The 13,207-nt window shown below is 36.3% G+C and overlaps 1 protein-coding gene and 1 pseudogene across 50 annotated transcripts in view; one reads left to right on the top strand and one right to left on the bottom strand.

Moving 5' to 3' along the window:
- ANK2 (ankyrin 2) overlaps positions 1–13,207 on the top strand; it is a 584,559-nt gene that overhangs the window by 396,103 nt on the left and 175,249 nt on the right. The gene's annotated exons all lie outside the window — the stretch shown is intronic.
- Positions 4,629–5,190, bottom strand: LOC116274095 (annotated as a pseudogene).

Raw genomic sequence — 13,207 nt, 5'->3', positions numbered from 1 at the left:
TTCCTGTATTGAATTTATGTACCCATCATTAATAGTTGAAAAAAATTATTATTACTTAGAATATTTTATAATATAATGATTAAAATTAAAATACATGAATTTATATAAGAGGGTTGATTATTTTGCCCGTGTATGTGAGCCAATCCCAAAACTGATGGTTTCAGGGCCATTGAGGGCTGATTTGAGCTCCTCCACAGATATTATTTCTCTCAGTACTGTCTTACATAAGATACAGGGTTCTTTATATGACAATACCAGGTATCAAGTGGATGGATGGGAGACATGCTCATGGCAGTTAAACAGTCTTTTCCTTTTGAGAACCAGAAAAAGGACATAGGGATCCTGAATGTACAACATAATGTCTGAATTTTGTATTCAAGTGATACCTTCTTCCACATCTTTCTAAGAACATAATTTAAACCATTGAAATGCAGAATAGTCTGAAATTATAGGAACATCGGCAGCTGCATAGTACTATGCCTTTGGCAAACTTCCGAGTTATTTGGAAACAGACTGCTAAAGTTATTTTTGAATTAGGAAGATAACAAATTTTCTGAAAAAATCTTCAAGGAATATATTCAGTAAAATTTTTCGAATTATAGGTTATGGGGAAATACACACTTAGGGATTTTTCTGCATTTTGCATATAAACTATGAGATTCATGTGAGGCTTACCTGCACATGACACGGTGCCAATTTTGGTAGAGGGTGTCCTTAGTTCATTAAGAGTTCCAGAACACCAGCTGGATCAACTTCAGTACTTTAAATGATATAGTGTAATTGATTTAGTAACAAGAACATTTTTCTAAATGTTTTTCTAAGCCTTTGATAAGGCCTATGACATTATTTCCTGTATTGAATTTATGTGCCCATCATTAATAGTTGAAAAAATTATTAGTTGAAATAATTAGTTGAAATAGTTGAGGAAATTATTTTGGTTTCTTTGTTCAGCAGTGGTATCAGTGTGGTTCCTGCTGAGCCAGTTCTTGGTGTGATTTTAAGTATTGCCCCTGACCATGTAGCTCTCTGGCTTGGTTCTATGGTATCCTGGATTCAGTGACATGGAGGTCTCATTCACGGTGCCGGAATTATGGAGTTAGAAGTCAGATTATAGAGTTGAGGAATGTTATTTGCTTTGAAGATGATTGTTTGCTTTCTGAAAAGACAGTCACTTGCAGAAAATCTTTAGTAGACATCTCATCCTCTAAATAATCCTACATAAGTGATGTTGGCGTGATTTCCATCTAAGCTGTATGGGACATTTATTTGATCACTTTTATAACCTGCAAGTCTGTTAGACTCAGAGACATGACTTTAAAACAATTGTTCAAATTCTATATTGTTATCAAAGAAACTCTACTTAGAAATTTTTTTTTTTTTTTTTTTTTTTTTGAGATGGATCTCGCTGTGTCTCCCAGGCTGGAGTGCAGTGGCGCGATCTCGGCTCACTGCAAACTCCACCTCCCGGGTTTACGCCATTCTCTGCCTCAGCCTCCCAAGTAGCTGGGACTACAGGCGCCCGCCACCACGCCCGGCTAATTTTTTGTATTTTTAGTAGAGACAGGGTTTCACCATGTTAGCCAGGATAGTCTCCATGTCCTGACCTCATGATCCACCCGCCTCGGCCTCCCAAAGTGCTGGGATTACAGGCTTGAGCCACCGCGCCAGGCCAGAAAATGTTTTAAAAATATTCTTAGAATCATGAGTTTCTTTAAATACTTGTAGCACTCTTTGTTGACATTTTGCCTATTGATATCTGCCTATCTCTGATTGCAAAAAAAAAATACATCTATAATTTCTCCAAGATGGTAAACTTCTTGGGAGCAGATAATTTTTTCTCACACTTCTTTATAGTTTCAGGATTTTGCATAATACCTTGCACATATATGATTGGAGGATGAAAATATGCATGTATACTCTTTATGTATAAATCTTAACTTTGTTGTGTATTCCAATCACTCTTAACAGTAGACAATAATAATAATAATACAGGTAATAACGTTGACTGCCAGGCATTGTCTCTAGTGTGTTGTGTACATTATCTCTTTTGATCTTCCTTTACTTTATCATTATTGATGACAAATTGAGACTCAGGTGGCTCATTTACTTGCCCATAATCTTCATTCCCAGGCAACACTGGTTCTCATAGTTCCCATAACAGTTCTATCTTCTCTACAGATCTCAAAGAATAATTTTTAAAAGCCTATTCAGGTCCAAATAAGCTGATTTTCTTAAAGTAGAATCTATGTAAAAGGTTTAAGATGGAATTTCTCACTTAATATTTTTTATGAACTATAAATGCCTTGCAAAATGTTCAAAAAATGAAAAATATTCTGCTGTTACCACCAAGGAAATCTGCCTTTAGGATTTCCCCGTTATTATTTTCTCTACAAAAAAATATAATTTTTAGTTCTCATGTAAGATAACTTTTTTCTTTAGTTACTAATTATGAATATATTCTCTAAATGTAAAATCATTAATCAGAAGGAGCACGCTAATAAAGCAAAATTGTCTTAAAATATCTGTTTTTATTATTACAAACAAAATTGGTTTATATAATGTGTATTGTTACATGATAAAAAGAAGAAAAGGCAAACTAGATCCTGGACTAGACACCATCATCAAACATGAGAAGCTAAGCAAAATTTTGGAGAATGGGTATGGTAAATTTCCCATTCATTTAGGAAAATGTGGCTTTTTTTTAGAAGAAGGGAAGGACTAGAAGTTCTCATGAGACTCCTCAAGAAGTTTGTGTCTGGGGTGGTCAGTCTGCATTGGAGAAATTTCATTGTCACCAAACTACAGCCCAGTAATAATATCTTGCATTCAGACCCTTAATGTTAAATTGTATTTTTATTTATTTAATCTCATTTATAATTATGTGAATCAGCAATGAATAGTCTCATTTTGGACATAGAAAAATTTGAGGCACAGGTAGGAAAAGCAAGGTCTCATAACAGTTAGTGACGGAGCCACAAACCTATGGTCATTGGTACGGACACCTTCCTTCAAATAATCCTAGGTGTACCTCAATCTTTCCCACTAAACTACTTTAGCTAGGGAAGTCCAAAACCCTGCTTCTCTAGGCACTTAGATGCTATTATAACTAAGAGCCTTCCGCAAAGCTAGGCAACTAGTGAGTAAAGAGATTCAGGTGTACTGGGAGAGTGTATCCATAATCTGGGCTTCATTCAACCATCCACCTCTTAGACTGTTCTTCAAACAAAAAAATTTTTTTTTTAATTTTTCAAAAATTCTTCTTTTATTCTCTAGTTATACACATATACTCACTTTCAAATAAAATTCCACATTAGAAGGAAAGGTCTCTTTGTAAGGCATAGTATTGACTTTTTCTTATGAGAAAACAGGAAATATCATCAGTGCTTTTAAAAAAGTGAAAGCGTAAGAGAAAATCAGGGCTCTATCTAGAGAAGTCTAATTGTTTCTCTATAAAAACCAACTGGAATACAGGATACCTGTCCTATAGCAACCTAAAACACAACCTCCCTTGATGTACATATAGAAAATATGAGCCGGGCGCGGTGGCTCATGCCTGTAGTCCCAGCACTTTGGGAGGCCGAGGCGGGCGAATCTTGCGGTGAGGAGATCGAGACCATCCTGGCTAACATGGTGAAACCCCGGCTCTACTAAAAATACAAAAATTAGCTGGGCATGGTGGCGGGCGCCTACAGTCCCAGCTACCTGGAAGGCTGAGGCAGGAGAATGGCGTGAACTCAGGAGGCGGAGCTTGCTGTGAGCCGAGATCACGCCACTGCGCTTCAGCCTGGGCTACAGAGCGAGACCAACTCAAAACAAACAAACAAACAAACAAACAAAAAAAAAACGAAAGAAAGAAAAAAAGAAAATATATGTCTTAACCAACTTGGAAGAAAAACAAAATTCTGTGTGTGCAAATATATTTTTTCAAGTTACTCTTTTTTCAGCCTGGATTCAGCCTCAGGCTACTGCTGACATCAGTGCTCCTCTCTGGGGTGAGGCTGGAGGGCTTGCATTGCACTGGAAAGGCATGAGGCACCTCCTGCCACAGCAGAGAATCAAAGGACCATAACTGTCCCTTGGGGATTAAAGAATTCTTTAAAGTCTGATTATTTGGGGAACACAGACCAAGGCTGTACCCTGACTTTCCCTTTCTGAAAGTCACACTTTAACTAAAACATTTCTGTTCTACAAATTTCCACGTGTCAAAAGATGCTGTAGAATTTAATTCATAGTGTCTTCTCAAAAGGAAAAAAAGGAAAAAAAGAAAGCAGTTATTCATAGGAGTCTTTTCTTTTTTGGTGTCTTAAATGTCTTTTATGTTTTTTTTTTTTTTTTTTTTTTTTTGAGACAGAGTCTCGCGCTGTGTCACCCAGGCTGGAGTGCAGTGGCGCGATCTCGGCTCACTGCAAGCTCCGCCTCCCAGGTTCACGCCATTCTCCTGCCTCAGCCTCCGAGTAGCTGGGACTACAGGCGCCCGCCACCACGCCCGGCTAGGTTTTTTTTTTTTTTTTTTTTTTTTTTTTGTATTTTTAGTAGAGACGGGGTTTCACCATGTTAGCCAGGATGGTCTCGATCTGCTGACCTCGTGATCCACTCGCCTCGGCCTCCCAAAGTGCTGGGATTACAGGCTTGAGCCACCGCGCCCGGCCTTTAAATGTCAATGATCACAAAAACCTCTGGCTTCTCTTCATCGTAGACCTGCATTGCTGAATATGTTATTGCTTTGACTTCTGTTTCCTGAGGGTGCTTGGACGATGAAAATTCTTCTCCCCACCCAGTTGATCATAATTTGAAATTTCTTTGATCAATACTAAGTACTTTCACTTCCCGGGGTATGAAGAATTCATTAGCACTGAACTTATAAAGCCATTCATCCAAAAAGTGAAACAGAAGAGACTGTAAGTCATCTCCTTGGGTTTCTACTTCTACTGTTTGGAGGGGCTCCACTGTCCCAGTATCTGTCATGTAACCAAACATGGCCATTGCACATTGCTCGAATGCTTCCTCCAGGGTATCTCCCCACGCGTGTAACTGGACATCCGCTGTATGATCCAAATACTCGTACTTCCTATTGACTGGCGGATACTTGGCCTTGATCGCCTTCTGTTCCTCAGTCAAATTGTAATCTCTAACATCTTCCTCTTCCTGTGCCATCACTGCAGGATTAGACACTCTACTTCCGCCCTTCATCCGCCGGACTTCGGCCCGGAGTTCCAAAATTTTTAACATTACATGTAAGACTTAAATATAATTTCTGAAGCTGTTTGGTGATTTCCTTTTCAATTCATTTTTCTTATCTGTCTCTACATTCTTCTACTTGTTCTTGGAATATCTTGTTTCTGTCTTCTCATAAGGACTCTAGAAACAGATTTTTTTCCTTTTCATCTTATTTTAATGTCAAGTGAGTTCAAACAAGATGTTCTCACTTGACATTTTTGATATCATATCTTACGAAAATTTATTTCTATTTTTATTGGTTATTTTTGCCTGTTTTGTGATTAATACTCTTTGTTCTTTCAATCCTGAAAATATTGTTTCAAAAGAAGGCTTTCCTATTTATAACTCAAGTATGATTATGTGATTATTTTATTAGCTTTTGTATTTCTACAGACCACGACTATTAATGCCAGTTGCTGAACTAATTTTTAAATGTTTTATGGAGACACGGTCTTGCTATCTTGCCCACACTGGTCTTGAACTCCTGGGTTCAAGCAATCCTTCCATCTCCACCTCCCAAAGTGCTGGGATTATAGGCATGAGCCACTTTGCTTCTGGTTTTGTTTTTGGTTTGGTGAGGAGAGTAAGAGATCATGAATGCCATTTGAACTGCTTGTAATACATTCCTAAAGGAAATCTAAGTGGTTATTACATCATTTGATGTAAGTGGTTATTAAAGCAGTGGACTCGAATGAGACTGCCAGAGCAGTGAAGCCAGTGAAGGGGCAAAGGGCATACTTCCCCTTCATCCTCTGAAGACTGGCTAAAAATCAACTAACAGAAAGGCAGGTTAATAGGAGAAAAGGAATACAAGTGTATTAATACACGGGAGCCATACAAAACTATAACAACTCAAATAAATGGCCAGATGATTGACACTTTTATACCATTTTGAGAATACAGAAAGAATAGCGGCCTGGAGCATGGCAAAACAAGTTATGGGAGGGAGAGAAGACGAGGTCTGGCTAGCAAAGGAGGTCTTGTTATACAGATGAAACTTCACCAGCAGTAGTAGCCCTTGGAGAAAATAGATGGTGAATGTTTCTCTCAGACCTTTGAAGGTGGCAGACACTCAGTTCACTTTTTCTAGATCCGGACAAGGGAGGGCCTGCAGAGAAAGCCTGGCTGCATCAATGCAGATTCTCTACAGTTACAAATCTAGCCCCTTTGCAGGGCTACTTCTTTTTGCAGGCCCTCTGAATGGCCATCTCAAAATATGTCAAAGAAGAATATTTGTTATCGAACCAAACTGGGGCCCACTCACCCTGTACAGTAATGCCAGATATCCACACCGAGGTTTGTAGTGGGAGAAAGGAAAGTGTTTATTGGCAGGGTGCCTAGCAAGGAGGATCAGGCAGCTCATGCTTAAATCCTGACCTCCCTGATGGCTTGCAGGTAAGGATTTTTAAAGGCAGTGGTAAATTTCAGAAAGCAGAAGTTACAGGCAAAACTGTAAATCAAAACATGGGGGTTCCACATTGGTTTTGGCCTAAAAGGTCAGGGTATCTTGAAGCGGGGGACTTATAGGTAATAGATTTTCTAATTTGCAGTTGGGTAAGGAAGAGAAGCTTTGTTTAAAAATGTCGGGTCAGTAGAAAAGAATGTTAACCTGGGTTCATGAGTGTGACTTTTTTCAGGCCCCTCAGGAGGAAATGTAAAACAAAGGATGTTGGCCAGAGTTCAGTCCCCCATTCTCCTTTACTGGGGGCTTCTGTGCCAGCAGGTCTATTTGGTGTGGGTCTGCGTTTCTGAGAAAGAACTCAGAGACATATGTTAAGATGTTAGCTTTTGTGCCTATAGGAGAACCAAACATCTCATGATTCTAGCTTCCTTGGCTGCTATTACGTTCTTGCTCATCAGGTTTCTTATTTACTTCTCAGGGCTAGCTAGTGCCTGGAATTTCCCTTGAAGGAACTCAAGATTGTCCTTTATTTCTATGCTTAGGGGGCCTGCAGGTCCCTAAGAAGGGGTCCCTGCTCTGTCTCATATTTTGGGGATAAAATATTTTGGTTTCCTTTACCAGCAAGAGATAGAAGAGGGTTTATGTTTTAGGGACAATTTTCACATTGAAGAAAATAAGATGAAGAAAATTTGAGGCATATGTTCAAAAAACTGAAAAAGTTGTAATAATTGACCAGAGGACTTAGGGTCCTTAGCATAAAATGAGTAAAAAGTAGCAGGCTTGGAAGAATTAAAATGAGAGCTAATCAAGTCCAGTGATATCAGCATTTGATTTAAACCTGGACTGTCTTCAGTTTAGCAATGGTTAGCAGCAAGAATCCAGAGTCAGATAAACTAGATTTAAATCCTGCTTCCATCACTCACTAGCCTTGTGACCTTGGACAAGTTACTTCCCATTTCTGTGCTTCAATCTGCTTATCTATAAAACAGGTAAGGAATAATTACAGTACATAAAACTGAGTTTTTGTGAGGGTTGAAAGAAATTATTATGTAAAGCGCTTAACACAATCCTTAGCACATAGGGGCACTCTACGTTAGTTGCTGTTGTTACATTTATTATTTTCATTGTTAGCTTCATGAGCATGGGAAGGCTATTATACTACCTTTGTGGGAAGCACGGGATCAGTTTTTGTTGATTCTTTAGGTCCTGAATTACTTTCCCTCCCTATTTATTAGATGTGTTGATTCTAAGGAATAAGAGGACAAGGAAATCTAAATTTCATTCAAATAATTCAAATCTAAATTTACATTTAAATAAAGAATATTGCATTCAAATAAAGAATATCAGAAAGAAGCAGAGGAGAGCAGTAGAAATAAGTATTGCTCAACAAAATCTATAAGGACTGTTGATAGAAGCCTGGTAACTTAACTGATGGAGAAGAGAGATGAAGAATAAACCAAATTCTATACATTGAACTGTATCAAGATAGTCAGATCAGAGATTTGAAACTTCTATTCACAGGCAATTATAATCTGCCAGACTAGGAAGGGATTCTTGCATCAATGTGAGCACAATGTATCAAGCTAATGATAATTTGTGCATCATTCTTGTTCATAACTCACTAACATTTGACAATTGGACCAGGTGCAAAGGCTTGAGAGGTGACAGCTCTTTTCCTTCTTTCTCGTAATGTGCCATTGATTGCATTTTGGAGTAAGGCTCCACAGACAACATCATCTAAGATGGATGTTTTGATGTTCTTCCTATTTTCTGAAGTTTTTAAAGAAAGATCTCAACCTTCTAGGTTAGCATTGTGTGTTGTGTAGAAGCAATAAAATGTAGACAGTGTTTTAACTATTTTGAAGATAACTTTTCCATAAATAAATGCAAATATTTTGCTTTACTTGGAGAGTGTGGGCCTCTTGCATTCTTCACATATTATACACTTAACTAAATCACTTCAGTGTATAACTGGAAGGGGCTATTGCAGACATTGTGTCCATAACACTTATTACAGGAATTTGAAATTCACAGGGTCACGTGTCTCATCCAAATTCATGTCTTCTGATATCTGGCTAAATACTCCATATGTTTTAAATATATGTCTGTCTGTCTATCTATCTATCTATCTGTCTATCTATCTATCTATCTATCTATCTATCTATCTATCTATCTATCTATCTATCTTCTGTCTGTCTTAACTTCACAAGTAACATGAATATATTCTATTTTAAGCAATCAAAACAATGCAAAAATATACAGAGAACAAACCTAATTCTCCATTCCCAACTTTCAAGTACGATGGACTTTCTCAGAAGTATTTTTTTGTTCATTTCTACCCAGTTAAATTCTCTTTATACTATATTATCATGCTTTATAAACAATTACATCTTTATTGCTCCTTGATGGAGTTATCCAGTTATATATGTCTAAAATCCTGAAAAGCATGAGTGAATTTATTGACAATATTTTATTATAGCTTAATACATAATTTGCATAAATGTCAGCATTGCTTTCTTCATTTTATGCAGAGGAAACTGAGGGTTTGGGTAACTACCTATGTACCAAAAGTGATTTGATTTAAACCCCCAAACTTTGATTAATTACATAATCTTTCTTGAAAGATGAAAATTGGAATCTGTATTATATCTTATTTTTTTCAAAGTTTTCATACTTGGTGCAATTACTAATAACTTTTTTTCAGATATTATTCTTTAGTATTTATTTCCTTTCTTAATTGAGAAGATATGCAAAGCCCAATAATTGACTAAACATGGTAAATATAAATTTGTATGCATGTACAATACAGTTCACTATAGCTATTAATACCTATTTATGTGTAATAATTGGAATCCTCTGCTTATTTCTACTCTTTATTTCTACCCTTAAAGCTATGAAGAAGAAGTTCTTAAGACTTTGAAATGGCCAGCGATCTCTTTTGACATTGCTAGGCAGCATAGTATAATGGGTAAGAACGCAAATTCTGATGCTAGGTGGTCAAATCCCAGAGGTCAAATTTCAGCTCCTCTGCTTTCTACTCATGTAAATGTGTCTTAGAGTTCTCATCTCTGATAGGGAGATCATCATAACAGTACCTTCAGCAAACAGTTGTGAGATTAATTCATGTTTGGCATTTAGAACAATGCCTGGCAATTTTTTTTTTTTATTATACTTTAAGTTCTAGGGTAGATGTGCACAACGTGCAGGTTTGTTACATATGTATACATGTGCCATGTTGGTGTGCTGCACCCATCAACTCGTCAGCACCCATCAACTCGTCATTTACATCAGGTATAACTCCCAATGCTATCCTTCCCCCAACCCCCCTCCCCATAATAGGCCCTAGTGTGTGATGTTCCCTTTCCCATGTCCAAGTGATCTCATTGTTCAATTGCCACCTATGAGTGAGAACATGCGGTGTTTGGTTTTCTGTTCTTGTGAAAGTTTGCTGAGAGTGATGGTTTCCAGCTGCATCCATGTCCCTACAAAGGACACGAACTCATCTTTTAATGCCTGGCAATTTTAAGAGCTCAATGACTGTTAGCTGTCATTGTGACCAAATTCAGCACTAGTGCAGCCATGCAAGACCAGCCACTCTGTATGCCCACTGCTGCCTTTTTCTGGCACAGTGAAGAACATAAGTCGGTTTGTGTGACTGGCTTGTTTTGCAACCTTCTTAGAATGCTGTCAATTTGAGTATATGAAATTGCATTCCCCTAAACATGATGCCTAAAGACCTTTAAGTAATTTAATTGTTAAAACACTATAGTATAGGCATTGATCGCCTACTGACACTTGAAGCTTCAGGCTAATGGGAAAAAGAATGAGGATTCTCATCTTAGATAGACTGGATGGTGAAAATAGAAGTCCAACTAATAAAATGTGTTTTAACCAAATATTATTTTTGAAAATCACTTTCAGAAGGTAATTCTAAGTCTGGAAAATTCTAAATGGAATATCACAAACCTAAAATGTATTGTGTTTACATTTGCTTGTGTCACAATAGTAAAATGATTTTTGAAGCATCTATAATACAATATACCTTAGTTAGAATGAAGTATCAGTGAGGCTAAAGTCACTAGTATAAAAATGTGAAGAACCAACTTTAAATTGCTATTTAAAAGATATCTAATGTTCTTGATTATATGGGCTAGGTTTTTATAAATGTAAAGTTCCATGCAACACCTGCTATTTGGGCAAATACTATGTGGGCAGCTGTCTCAAATATAAGTCTTGAGAGGGGCTAATTGGTCATGGGTTAGTGTAGTGTTCCACTATAATATAAATCTTTAATTCAATATTTTAATATTTAAGTGATTCATTTATATATGTATATAATTTACATTGATTTAATTTAAATTTTAATCTTCAAATATGCCCTCTGGAATCAGCCTGATATTCCTAGTTGGCTAGTTTTAAAATTTTTAAGTTAATTCCAGATTAAATAGATCAATAGATTAAATTTTAATAATTATTGAAAATTATCCAACTAGGAATATCAGGTTCCTTGCAGAGGAAACATTCCAAAAACCACTGCAAACATCAGTATTCTCATTAAAGGCAGTAACAAGAAAAGGATTCCTGTTTGTGATACTATTTGACACTGCAATCAATCCCTAGCCAATGCAATGAGAAAAGAAAGAGAACTATGGATATAAATGGAAAAAGAAAAGACAAAATGCTGTTGTATACAGAAGTTATGATTATTTAAATAGACAATCTGGAAAAATCTACAAATCAATTAATAAAATATTTATTACATTCACTAATTTATTAAGAGCCTGCTGCATATAAAATTCAATACCATGCATCACGGAGTTGTTTTGTCGTGGTATTTGACTAAGATTTTCTTCAGCCTAAAGGTCGACATGAATCATTCTGTAAAAAATTTATTACTAAGAGTATTAAGCAGTAAGTTTTTATATATGAGCATGGTAGGTTAGGACTTTAAATATCCTATCTGAAATTAGACTCGTGAGGCACAGGTTAAAGCATCAGAGTGTGCTTGCATGACTAACTTCAACTATATTTTTTATTCTTTTCAAATCACTGGGAAATTTTTGTATAATAATTTTAAAATGCCATGAAATCATATTACTGTGAAAGTACATATTATTTCACTTACAAAAAGTGGCCCTTTAGAATTGTGGATTTGCAGGAATCGAAACATACGTGAACCAACAATGTCATCAAAATATATTCATTAACTATTTTATTGTACAGGAGACTGTCCTGTATGTTGTCTGAACATAACTGGGTACAGTCTTTTAAATCATACCCCTTAAACATGTTATGTTTAAATAACATATTAACTGACAGACATGAATAGCAGGAAACATACATAATATAATAAAACCTTCACATTAAAATAAAAAACAACATGGGAAAGCAAAATAAAGACATTACTAAGTGAGGTAAATGCAGGAGCAGGGCACATCCCACTCTACTTCTGAATAGGAGAGGAAAGGCAATGAAATATGTTTCATTAATCCACTATTTGTGACCTTGGGCTTATTACTTAACCTCTCAGTGACTCCATTCCCCATTTGTAAAGAAGGGATAATAGTGTTTACTACATAGGGTTTATACAGAGATTAAATGGGTTAGTACACTTATAGTCCATGTAATAAGTGCAATATAAATGTTAGCCACTCTTCTAATTGTTAGATATATTTGCATTATCTACTTAAGTTATTGAAGAAATAAATTGATTGGAGTTGAGGACAATATTGCCCAAAATGGCTAATTCTCCATTGAGAGACTGAGAGATTATTATTTTCTGGAGTGGGGAGTGGAGAAAAGATTGTACCAAAGTTTCATCTTGTGTGATTAGCAGCATATTACCTTTACCTTGGTATAACATAGTTTTGGAACACATGGCATGAATGTGAATAATTACAAGAAGGATTTGCTACAAACAGCCAGAAAAAAATGAATATATTCATTAAGTATATACCATATGCCAAGCACTGTTCTAGCTCTGAGGATGCAACAATATAGTCTTTGCTTTGCTTTCTTAACTTTTGGTAGTTAAACAGTCAAACTAAAAAAACAAAACAAAAACAAAAAAAACCCACTTTTTTTCTTGTGTTATCTTCATCTACAATTTTTCTATCTTCTATTATTTTATCATAACTAATATTTTTAATTTCAGTATTTAGCACATTTCGAAGGCTGCAAATAAAGGATTATCTACTTAGGAAAAGCCTTTTTTCCCAGCTGTTAAATCGAGCTACTCTGTCATCATTTTCTTGTGGTATTTCAAGTTGCAGATTCTAAATCTTCCACCTTACACTAGGAGCAAGCATTTCTGGCATAACTATTTCATCACTAATATTTATCATCATCTTTCAGTTGACTGAGAAAATGACTACAACAGTATAAATCTTCATACATTATTTGGCAGTTTATTGTTACCTCCTGATTTTATAGTCAAGAACTGTTTGAGGCCAAGCTACAGAATACTCTCAGCAGCCTCAGACAAGAAACACTTTCTCACAGCCTATGCGTAGCACAGCTTATAACGCCAGGAAGGGGAAGCACTATATATTGACATATCTGATTCTAATTTTAGACTTTTAAAGGTGC

Source organism: Papio anubis, chromosome 3 (assembly GCF_008728515.1).
Source record: "Papio anubis isolate 15944 chromosome 3, Panubis1.0, whole genome shotgun sequence".
Classification (NCBI taxonomy): Eukaryota; Metazoa; Chordata; class Mammalia; order Primates; family Cercopithecidae; genus Papio; species Papio anubis.
Note: the sequence above shows the minus strand (reverse complement) of the source record. Positions and strands in the feature narration are given on the sequence as shown.